Below are 11,971 nucleotides of genomic sequence, written 5' to 3'. Positions count from 1 at the left end.
AGACCATAATTTCCAAGTGCTTCACAAAATAAAACTACTAACTTTCAGATAATTCAGAAAAGCCTTGCATCACTAAATTTGTATATATGACATGATAAAAATTGTGATGAATTATTTTGAAGGACTAAATAGATCTCATTACACCATGTGCTTTCTAGAGTGACCAGTTTTGACTAGAGCTATCTTTTTTTTTTCCCCTTAAAAAATAAAATTAAAAAAAAGGACAGACTTAAATTTGGCTAAAAAACATAAGCCTGAGTATGATACTTACAGAACAAAAAAGGAAAAGCATGAACAGTAGCTGCAGTTTGTGCATCCAGACCCTACAGTCTGTTGTCTTCCCAGAAGTTCAAAGGGACAGATCTCTGTCTTTCAGCAATTATTTTTTTTAATGCAGTTGATTGTGAAATGTTAAATCCAAACATGAAGATTAAAACATTTTAATCATTCAATTAAGATACTCTATAAGTTTTCCCACCATTTTCACCCACCATTATTTTTTAAGCCTGTGGTGTGTTCAGTCTGACTAGGGTAGAGGCCACTGGAAGTAGCTGTATTGTAAGAAGTCACAATACAGTTACAGTGGTAAAAAATGTCTTAGTGCAAATAATACTATTCACTATTGTTACAACAAGCAGAATGGCAAGACAGAGAACTTGAATAACTAGAGGTTTTTTTAACTCTTTTTTAACTCTTGACAACAGATAACAGACAAGTGTCTAGAGTGATCAACATAGTTTATTGCCCCTGTTCAATCACTGTAAATACACACAAAGGCCATTACAAAACACTATCTGCTTTTTTTAAAGGCACATGAATTAGGAAAATCTGTGGAACTGATGGTTCATTTGGGTCTGTATTGTATTACAGCTGGATTTCCCACACTGATGCTTGTATGTAAGAAACTTGCTTAGGCTACAGTGCTGCTTATCAAAGGATGGTTTATACTGACCCAGTTCTTCCACCACTGAGCTTCCAAGTCCCAATTAGCACTGTCTGTAGAGTGGAATGCCAAGGAACAAAAGCTGATTATCAGTCAGCTGTATCATGCTGTTGGGAAAAATCAAACCAAACCAAACCAACCAACCAACCAACAACAAAACAACCCACAACCAACCAACCAACCAAAAAAAAAAAACAACCACAAAAAAACCCTCAAAGAAACCAACCAACCAACCAACCAAAAAAACCCCATAATAGGTGTAGCAAAAAGTGTGCAAACTGGAAACTGAACCACTTCACTGTATTCAGTATCAACAAAGTCTCAGCTCAAGTATGGTGCCTGCACCGTGTTTCGGGAAAGATACAGACAGAAGAGAGACTCCAGTGAAGGAGAATGGAAGATCTGGAGAACTACCTTTTAAAGACAGTTTGAAAGAATGGGAGTTGTTTAATCTAGAAATGAGAAGACCAGTAGAAATCTTTAAATACACAAAAGATAATGCAGAACAAGGGAAAGAAAGGGAAATAAACAGGCCAGCATCAGATGCTGAGGGAGGTTGTGGAGCCTCCATCAAGAAAGGTTTCTAGAAACAGGTTAGACAAACATCAATGAGGAATAATGCAAAGAAAGCTGATCTTGTCCTGTGGCAAGCCAAAAGCCAAATGTTTTCCTGAAGACATTTATTTCTATCCTGTTTTCAGCGACACCAGCACATGAACATTACCATTCCTTTATACTCTATAGTTGCTGAGATGAGCATGTTGCCATGAGATACCAGGATAGTCTTTGCAAGCTCTGTCTCCTAATCTTGTTCCTCTGTTCTTCTTGTTGCCATACAGACTACAGAAATGGAATAGCTAGACCTATCCCTTGACTAGAGCAGGAGTAACTCCTTACCTTGCTCAAAGCACATATCTGGCTATGCATCCATTTATTGTCTTGTAAGCAATTAGACATTTCTGAAACAGCTGGACTCCAGACCAGGAATCAACACAGACAGAGCAGGTATGACTAAGCACTTATTAGAGGGAAAGGTTTTCATGGCTATTAACTTTGTTGTGTTACCATACATGTGAATGATAGGTTTTCTGACTCATTATGGCAACTAGCATTACACAATAGTCTGAGTAAGTCACTTGTTTTGTAGGCGTTCTGAGTAAAACTATTAGAACTGATGAGTTCATAGATATTAGGCTAGAAGATGAAAGACAGAATTGTGAATGTGGACTTGCTCCTACAGCATTTGAAGACAGGAGGGCTTAAGAAATTGCATTCCTGTATACATTTGGAGTGCACGGTGAAAAAAAAAGAGAGAGGAGTCTCCATGACCAGTGTATGGTGACAGTCAAAGAGAGGCTCCTCTTCTGGAGAGGAGCCCTAAGGGCAGTCCTCGGCAGTCCTCTTCAGTTTAGACATCTTGGTTGCTTCCAGAAACTTCAGTGGGAAAGGGCTAAATGATTAAACCTCTCCCATCAGCAGAGGAGTGCTTGATTTTTTTTTTATTTTTTTTCCTTTCGCCTGGAGTATGGAGGGACTTTGTGTGCAGAGAACTAAGCGGGGTTCTGACTCGGGGAAAGAACTTCTAGGGTCTGTGCATTTCAGTAAGAGGTGAGTCTATTTGCAGTACCCATTGGGAAACATGCAAGAACTGCAGTTCAGCAGTTAAAAGCAGGGTAGACCTTCAGGAGATAAAAGGCTCTGCAGTCCTGCCAAAGACTGGGAAAAAGAAGGGAAACTACCTTAAATGCAATACTGAAAGCTAGTGAAACAGTGGCAATCTCATGGTTATTAATGATTACCATATCCTCTATTTAGATCAAAAGACACATTTACTTTGTGAACTCATAGAGAGTGTTTCTCTACTGTCAGCTTTTCCCAGGCTTGTTTTTTTTGTGGAGTCATAAAACAGTGACAAGAAGCGCAGCAAGAATAATGTGTGGAAGGAAGTAATCTGCAAACCAGCCTAGCGTTTGGATGATTATGAAGTCATGCTTTCTACCTGGCAGTGAATTTTATAGTAGCTATTATGGAGTGAGCATTTCTGACACACTCGGCAGTGCTGATCTGTGCTGTGCTGAATCTCACTGAAATTGCAGGGTGTAACAACTTTAATTAAAAAAACAGTTATACTTGATAGAACACTGGCTGCTACACCCTACATACAACCTGTGATACTAAACCCAAGATATTTACAAAATGCTTTGGTGGTGACTTCAACAGCAACCTCAGCAACAAAGCCTAGAAAGCTTTTCTGGGTTGAACACCATCTACACAATATCAGGAGCTGTGAGCGGAGAAAGAGAGCCCCGCTGTTCTACAGTTAATACCTTCAGACTTTATGTAATTAAAATTTTTAGTGCAATGAACAGAATTGCCACAGTAAACATCCAACTTCATCATTTATACCCTTTCAGATGAACTGCTTACAACATTCAGTAGAGTCTTACAATAAGCAGTACTGTATGCTGAAAGTTGGTTATAAAACCAGGGCTGTGATATCAAACTGCCCTGATCATAGTGCAAATCAGGCTGTCCTTACTATGGTCCAGTCAAAACATATTACAATTATAGTAGATTCTTGTCCAATACAACAAGCAAGAGTAAGAAACTCTCTAAGCAAATTCTGACACAATGGACAGCAATCCTATTTGTCCCTGCTTTTGTCCCAAAGCATTTATTTGATGAGTTTCAGGAGCTACCACCACCTGCAAGGACTCTTACACATGATATTTCAACTTTTCTTATGAAAGTGAGCTCCAGATATTTTTCCATGTGATATTTGTTCCCACTGAACTATATTGGAAGATCATCCTTAAAAATATCGTATTTTTGTTGTATACCATCTCATTGCTGAAGAATGTAAATTGTGGTTTGCTGGAGAAGTGCTGGTTTTAGTCTGTGGGACTGGATGTCTTTATCAGTGTTGTTATGAAAAGTGATCAACTCTGATTATGGCTTGTAAAACATCTGGTATCTATATTTGAGAAAGGAATTCAGGAAATGCCTGCTTGATAGTACTGCTGTCACAGTTGCAGCAATGGTTTAAAATAAAACTCTGATAAGTGACTAGCACATGCACATATACATACACATATACATATACATATACATGCTGGTCATGGAAATGACAGGGTGGGTTTCCATCTTGCATATGCTCCAGAAAGGCTGCAGCTTGTGCATCAGCAGCATTTGGTAAGATTGTTTTGAGACCCCATGGGCTCGCAGGTCTCTAGGCCAGCAGAGAGGCTGTTCCAGTTCACTAACGCAAGCATAATGGCACCCCTAGCTCCACTGTCCCATCCCCCTCACGTAGCTCCTCTTCATCTCCCATTGTAAGGTCTGATGCAGGTTGTTCATGTTGGGAGAGAAGTAAACCTGTGCTGTTTGTACTTTCCTCACTCAGGAAGATGAAACGCTGATAGAAAGCTGGAGACAGATAGGCTCTTTTTGGGCACTGTGACCAAAAGAGGTCATTCCTCAGTCAAAGTCAAGTCCTAAATTGCCTATCCAAGGCCACTTACACTGGCAAACCCACACAGTTTTAGGCAGAGGAAGCTCATTTGCTGTCTCATTAAGCTAAGTACTGTTTCCTCTCACCAAAGGTGGCTAAACCTTAATGAAGTCCTATAAAACTCAAGAGCTGTGCCTGATTTGTGGCTCAGACAAGGCTAGCACATGCTCATTAATGGGGGCAGCAAAAAAATCCTTGCCCTGTGTATGCTAGAGGAAGTCCAGGCTCAGTGTGTCACAAACACCCTCAGAGATGGTCTGTGCTTGAGGCCAGAGGATTGGCAAGCTCCTGAGACCCAAAAGAACTGAGGCACAGGCTTGCTTGGAGCACACCCCAGAGCTTGTACACTGCCGGATGAGAGAGCCCAGGCTGTAGCAGAGAGTTTCAGCCATGCAGACTGAGGAACGTGGCAGCTGCCTTCATACTGCCTGCCCCTCCTTCTCCCCCTCAGTTTGGTTGTGTGACTATGCTCATAAGATTTGGGCAGGTAGGCGACTGAAGGGTGGGGAGGGTCAGGACAGCTGAACCACAGCTGTAGAGGCACCTGCTGCTGCCCCAGCTGTCCTCAGTGACCTTGTCCCAAGCCTGAGTTTGGGAAGGTGATGCTAGGCTGGGTACATGAAGCTCTCTATGTGGCTGCAATTGTCTGCCTGCTCTGCTGAGAAGCATCTCACTGGTTTTGCGAGAATAGGTTAGCCTTTCTTTAACGGTTTTGAAAATCATAACTACAGAAGAAAACTTAAAATCCCATTTAGTATCACTATCCAACCACTACAGGAAACTCTCTCCCTTGAGCCTCTTGGTTAAGCATGAAAAAATGTAAAAGAAGACAATGTTAACATCTTTGTAGAATTTCAGATATATTAATAAGAAAACTGTAACCCTTATGTACGTGCAATGCTTCTACAGACAGTCTACCCCCAGTGTCAAAAAATATCACTGAATGGAGAAGTGGCTTCTGCTTGATGCTGCTCTTTGCTCAGTTTGGTTTTTATATGCTAGTCCGGAAAGAGCGGGGAGGAAAAACACACCAACCAACCAAACCAAACCCCCCCAACACAAAAAACACCCAAGCAAGTACATACAACAACAAAACCACCTCAACAAACAAACAAACTAACTAACTAACTAACTAACTAAACCACCACAACCAACATCTTATTTCATTAGAGTACAAACCAGAGATACTGAGATCAAGCAAAGATAAAATAATTTGTTCAAAATAGCAATACGTCTTGATGACTGATTTTTGAGTTAGGAAGCAGTTTCATTGCTTTAACTGAACATGTCAGCAGTAGGGCAGGGTCTGCCGCTCTACTAAGTTTAGAAACTAAGATAAGAAACTATGAACCTGGAAAGCTACCAAGAATAGGTTTATAGTTCTCCAAATGTTGGTTTGTTTGTCCATTTGTTTTTGTTTGTTCCCCCACCCCCCCAATGTATCAGTTGGGCTAATGAAAGATAATGCATCTTTTCATTAACTTGGACATAAAAACCGTGGTTATATTCTTTGCTGGCTAGACTTGAATGTACCTCTTAGAGTCAGCAAAGGTGGAGAAGTGAAAATAAACAGAAAAAAAAATCTACAAGTGACACCGATACACAGGTTTATTCTTTATGTGACCTACAGGAATAGCACAGAAGAAAAATATTCTTGGAATTATTCTGAAGGAGAGGGATTTATTAGCACCTGAACAGGCAGATAAAGCAATGTAAATGTTTGGGTAGTAAAGTTTTGTCCCTCTCTCTCTCTATTCTTGCCCATCTGGGACTGAGTTCTCAGTACTCTGTGCTTTAGGCAGCTGTAAAGCTTCATCTGCACACATGCAATGCAATTATTCCAGTTATGCTAGCTGACCTGGTTTTTGAACTTAACAAATTTCTTGCATTTTATGGTTCCTGGAAAATATGTCAGATGTGAGTGGTATCACTTTACAAATCCACAAATTTTCTGTAGGTAAGAAAATGTCTTCTATTTGGCTTTGCAACAATATTGATGAACAGTGAAAAACTGGGACAGGCAGGAAAAGTTGTTTGTTGTAAAAGAGAAGATGAAAATCACAAGAGTGACCATATCAGAAAATAAACATTTACATCAGTGTGTTAAGTTGTATTGAGTAAAGACTAACTAGTCGACACTAAGACTCGTGTGATTTGAAAGTAGATCCCCAAGGCACCTTGATGTGTAAATGGTGAGGAGGACTGTGCGGGATATTGTCTTGGACAAGAAACACTCGGTGTTTAGGCATGTTTCAGTAAACAGGGCATTATAGGAGGAGGTGGTAATGACAAAATGTACCCTCCAGAGCTGGATGCCTGTTTCCAATTAAGTGCTGTTCTTTGGGAAAGTAAGCAGACTCCTACAGGATGTGTTTTCCAGCATCATTCCCATCAGAGGTACCACTGTATCCCTTCCCAGCAGGTACACAGGGTCCAAGGGAGGCTCCACACGTGCTGGAGTATAAGCTGAATAGATGGACTTCAGTATCTGGTTTAAATGGGTTTGAAAGATTTGGCTATAGGATTCTAACCTGCTACCTGTATTGCTGGAGGTGATGGCTCTTTCTTGTTTATAAGCCAAAACATATAATTTTTTAAAAATACATCTTAAAGAAAGAAAAAAGAACATTATAAGGCACCAATAGTGATAAAATATTTGTAGATAATCTGGCTCTGAAAGTCTATTCAATTATTTCCCTTTTCTCTGTTCAGGTTTCTGAGGGAAGCAGTAGTGTCCTGCCTGCTGTCTCTAGCTGAGTCAGATGGAGATGCACGGCAAACCCGTGTGAACAGGCTGCGAGTCACACAGGAGGAGAAGTTGGGACAGCTCTGTGCCCAACCCCATGACACCACTTTCGCTGCTGCCTGGGCACATGCGTCCCCATCCACGAGCATGAAAAAACACATGTGAGAACTTCCCAAGGATTGCTGCCTCCAGTATGTAATAGCACAGCACAAAAATCCTCCAAAGACTCCAAATTCCTAACACAAAACCCAAAACTGATCAAACAAAGGCAAGGGCAGTGACTTTTCCAGGCTTAACCGTCATTCATTTTTATTTAGATGAGGGATTGTGAGTTGACTTAATCAGCTCTGACTTTGATGGAGTTATGCCACTGTTTGCAATGTGCTTGAGCTTAGTGTCATGCTTTAAATATCAGGCCTTGCTTTTGAGGAGAAAGGCTTGTTTGAGGTGCTACAAGCACCACTATTATAAGAACAAAGATAAGAAAAATTATTCTCCAAAACTTTGCTGAACCTTTCTACAGGTTCTGTTTAAAATAAAGTTACTCAGATTTCCAACACAATTCCAACACTTTTTTACCTTTCTAAATTGACATATTTGTTTAGAGGGCTGATCAGTATTTTGCAGTTCAGTGTTATGTTCAAATCTGGTTCCTAATGGTCTCTTCCCCAACAACCCAAATTACAGCAGCCATACCTAGTTATTTTAATGCTCTCTAGTGTTGGTTTAGATTATAGCATGTTATTTGTTCAGCTTCTTCAGCTGTATTAGCTATCATTAAACCATTTCTACAGCACTTGCAAAATGCTATGAAAAAGCACTTATGTGGGTCATTAATTTTAAATGTGTAAGAGTTCTCATTCATTTTTTAATTTGATCAGCATCGTGTAAGATCAAACTGTGATCAGATCAAAAAAGATGAAAATGATCAATAAAAAAGGGCCTTACCCAGGAATTTATTTAAATATTGCAGCTGGTACATCAGGCCCTTCTGTTTCCTCCCCCAGCTCTTGGAGAGCTTTGGTGCAAAGCCATACCTGATAGTCCAGTAGCTGGCTTGTACGCTGTTTCCATTTCTGGATCCCACCTCCAGCAGAGATGTTTGCCTGATGTAAAACATCATGAACACATTTTGCAGCCATGCTCACATTTCTGGCTAGGATTCAAGTAAATGGGGAAACAGAGCTAATAGCCAGCAGACCAAACTTCACAGCCAGGCTGTATGGAGCAGGTTGTAAAGGAGGTGCAGGCTTGGCATTAACTGATAAAATGCTTCTAGTGTGAATGTACCAACCCCTGTAAAATTCTTGCCATGCTAAATTAAGCAAAACTTCCCCTGTGCAGTAAGTTATACCCATGACAGCTGCTCTATGAGTTGTTTTGCCAATAGAAACCATGCTGATTACAATTCCTGCTCCTGTCAGTATTGCCACAACATGAAGCTGGCATATCTGGAGCATTAGTAAGGTTTCTTACACATATCACAGTATCACACAGTATCACAGTATGTTTGGGATTGGAAGGGACCTCAAAAGATCATCTAGTCCAATCCCCCTGCTGGAGCAGGAACGCCTAGGTGAGGTCTCACCAGAACATGTCCAGGCGGGTTGTGAATGTCTCCAGAGAAGGAGACTCCACAACCTCCCTGGGCAGCCTGTTCCAGTGCTCTGTCACCCTCACTGAGAAGAAGTTTTTTCTCAAATTTAAGTGGAACCTCTTGTGTTCCAAGCTTGATCCCATTACCCCTTGTCCTATCATTGTTTGCTACTGAGAAGAGCCTGGCTCCATCCTCGTGACACTCACCCTTTATATATTTATAAACATTAATAAGGTCACCCGTCAGTCTCCTCCAAACTAAAGAGACCCAGCTCCCTCAGCCTTTCCTCATAAGGGAGATGCTCCACTTCCTTCATCATCTTCGTTGTCCTACGCTGGACCCTCTCCAGCAGTTCCCTGTCCTTCTTGAACTGAGGGGCCCAGAACTGGACACAATATTCCAGATGGGGTCTCACCAGGGCGGAGTAGAGGGGAAGGAGAGCCTCTCTCGATCTACTAATCACCCCCCTTGTAATACACCCCAGGATGCCATTGGCCTCCCTGGCCACAAGGGCACAGTGCTGGCTCATGGTCATCCTGCTGTCCACCAGGACCCCCAGGTCCCTTTCCCCTACACTGCTCTCTAATATGTAATTTCCCAACCTATTCTTCCTGCCCAGATGCAAGACTCTAAATATCTAGTGCCTGACACCTCCTCATCTCCAAAGGTTATTTGGCACGAATTTGTTAGCCTACTTCATACAGAAAATGACACAGCCAAACCCAGACATTGTGATAAAAAGAAGGAAGAATGAGGAGGAGAAGGTAGGGGTGAAACAGCATGTAACATCAATGGGTTTCATTTAATTTGGTCAGATTTTCTCTCCTTCTCTTCCACAGGAAACACGTTGATCACTTTCTGTCTCAGCTAGCAGTGCACGGGTACATCAAGCATGAAGAAATGGTTAGCTTTTCCTGTTACCTTAAGTGTGTCAGTCTAAATTGCGGTACTTTTCTGGTTCCATTTCCTCAAATGGCTACCACATTGCAGTCTGCTGCATGGCCATGCTCAGCAGTTATAACCCTGTTTTGCAAATGCTGTTTGCAGCTGAGGTTGGCTCCATAAACTGCTGCTGCTTGAGCAGGCCCTGCCCTTTTTCATGCCATAAAATACAGCAGCAAAAGCAGATGCTGAGAAGTATAGCATATTCCAAGTAACCAGTTGCACAGAAACGCCCAATTAGTGAGAGCTGAGCTGCAGTTGCCTTGGTATGAGACTCCTTCGGTCATGTAGCAGTTTGCTTATTTTTGTAATCTGATCAGGCTGAAGCCTCAACAAAATTAAAACAGAAAGTAGAGGTTGTGGCACTAGCTGTTGGAGCTCAAAAGAAGGAATAACTGTAATGCTTCATTTGCTATGAAAAAGTGATATTTGCTGTATGTTTTAGCAAATAGTATAATGTGTGACAATTGACTTGTTAATCACTTCTCTGTATGTAGCAGAAATATGCATTTACTGAGTGCCAAGTAGCTTGCTAGAAACACAGAGCACCAGTAAGAGTAGGATGCCTATGCACGCATCATTGAATAGTTTGGGTTGGAAGGGACCTTTATCTAATCCAGCCCTCACTGCGATGACCAGGGACACCTTCCACTAGATCAGGTTGCTTGAAGCCCCATCCAGCCTGGCCTTCAACACTTCAGAGAATGGGGGCATTCACAACCTCTTTGGGCAACCTATTCCAGTGCCTCATCACCTTCTTCCTTATACCTAGTCTGAATCTTCCCCTTTTACCCCTTGTCCTGTCACTGCAGGCCCTGGTAAAAGTCCCCCTCTGTCTTCTTATAGGCCTCTTTTAAGTACTGAAAGGCCACAATAAGGTCTCCTCGGAGCCTTCTTCTCCCCAGGCTGAACAACCCCAACTCTCTCAGTCTGTCCTCACAGCAGAGCTGTTCCAGCCCTCTCGTTTTTGTGGCCTCCTCTGGCCCCTCTCCAACAGGTCCATGTCTGTCCTATACTAAGGGGTCCAGAGCTGGACACAGGAATCCAAGTGGGGTCTCACCAGAATGGAACAGAGGGGCAGAATCACCTCCCTCAACCTGCTGGCCACGCTCTTTTTGATGCAGCCCAAAATACTGTTGCCTTCTTGGCTGCAACCACACATTGCTGGCTCATGTCCAGCTTTTTACCCACCAGTACCCCCATGTCCTCCTCCACAGGGTTGCTCTCAAACCCTTGATTCTCCAGCCTGTATTGATACCAGTGGTTTCCCCAACCCAGGTGCAGGACCTGGCACAGTATCATCAGCAAGCCCAACTTCAGCAGTGTGCATGGCAGAGCTGGGATACTAGTTTACAAATGTGCCAAAAATCTTTTCTAGTTGTACTTATTCGGGATATTTGTTGATGCTCTTAGCTATGAGGATGAACAGTTGCTTCCAGCCCTCTCATTTTTTCATACTACAAGGTAGGAAGAAGCAGCTCCTTTGCAAATGTTCTTGAGCACACAGCGGTTACAAGGAAAACCACCCAACCACAGAGCAAAAGTAAGTAAATAATCACTATGATTGTCGAGCTGTTTTCCACGTACGCTTTCTTCCCTCCTAGCATGTTATACTGTCTCTTGCAAAGCAGACTAGATGGTCTCTTTTTGGATACCTAAAAATAAACCACTGTTGCAAAATAAAAATATCATGAAATTGAAACAAATCCTAACTATGTAATAGATCTAAAAAGCAGTACTCCAGCCTGTAACTACGGGAAGCACAGAAGAAAATTTTTTTCTGCCAGCAAGAAACAGATGTTCATAATTACAAGATGCATTTGTATTTTGCTGAAAACTAAAACCATCCCTAAAAGGATATTAAAAGAGATGAGAATGTAACTGAGTAAGTCTCATAGATATTTGTGGGGTTTTAGCCTTGCAACTACATATACATACATTGTTTTAGTGCTCATATACTTAGAAAGTGGCAAACAGTTGAGAATGAAAAATCTATAGAGGCCCTGGTAATGCAATACTTAATTATGCTTAAGTCTGTTAAGGAACAGAAACAAAACAACAAGACATCATGATTAGAATTTTATGTAACACTAAATGCAGAAAGATTAGGTTTCTTATCACTTGTGCTGGACTGAAGACAGCTTTTACTCATTGCTGTACTTCTCAGCAGACTCCTATGGCAAACCGTACATTAACCAAATTCCTACTTAATTTGATTTCCATTTTTGTGTA

Source organism: Columba livia, chromosome Z (assembly GCF_036013475.1).
Source record: "Columba livia isolate bColLiv1 breed racing homer chromosome Z, bColLiv1.pat.W.v2, whole genome shotgun sequence".
In the NCBI taxonomy this organism is placed as follows: Eukaryota; Metazoa; Chordata; class Aves; order Columbiformes; family Columbidae; genus Columba; species Columba livia.
This window is presented reverse-complemented; position numbering follows the sequence as displayed.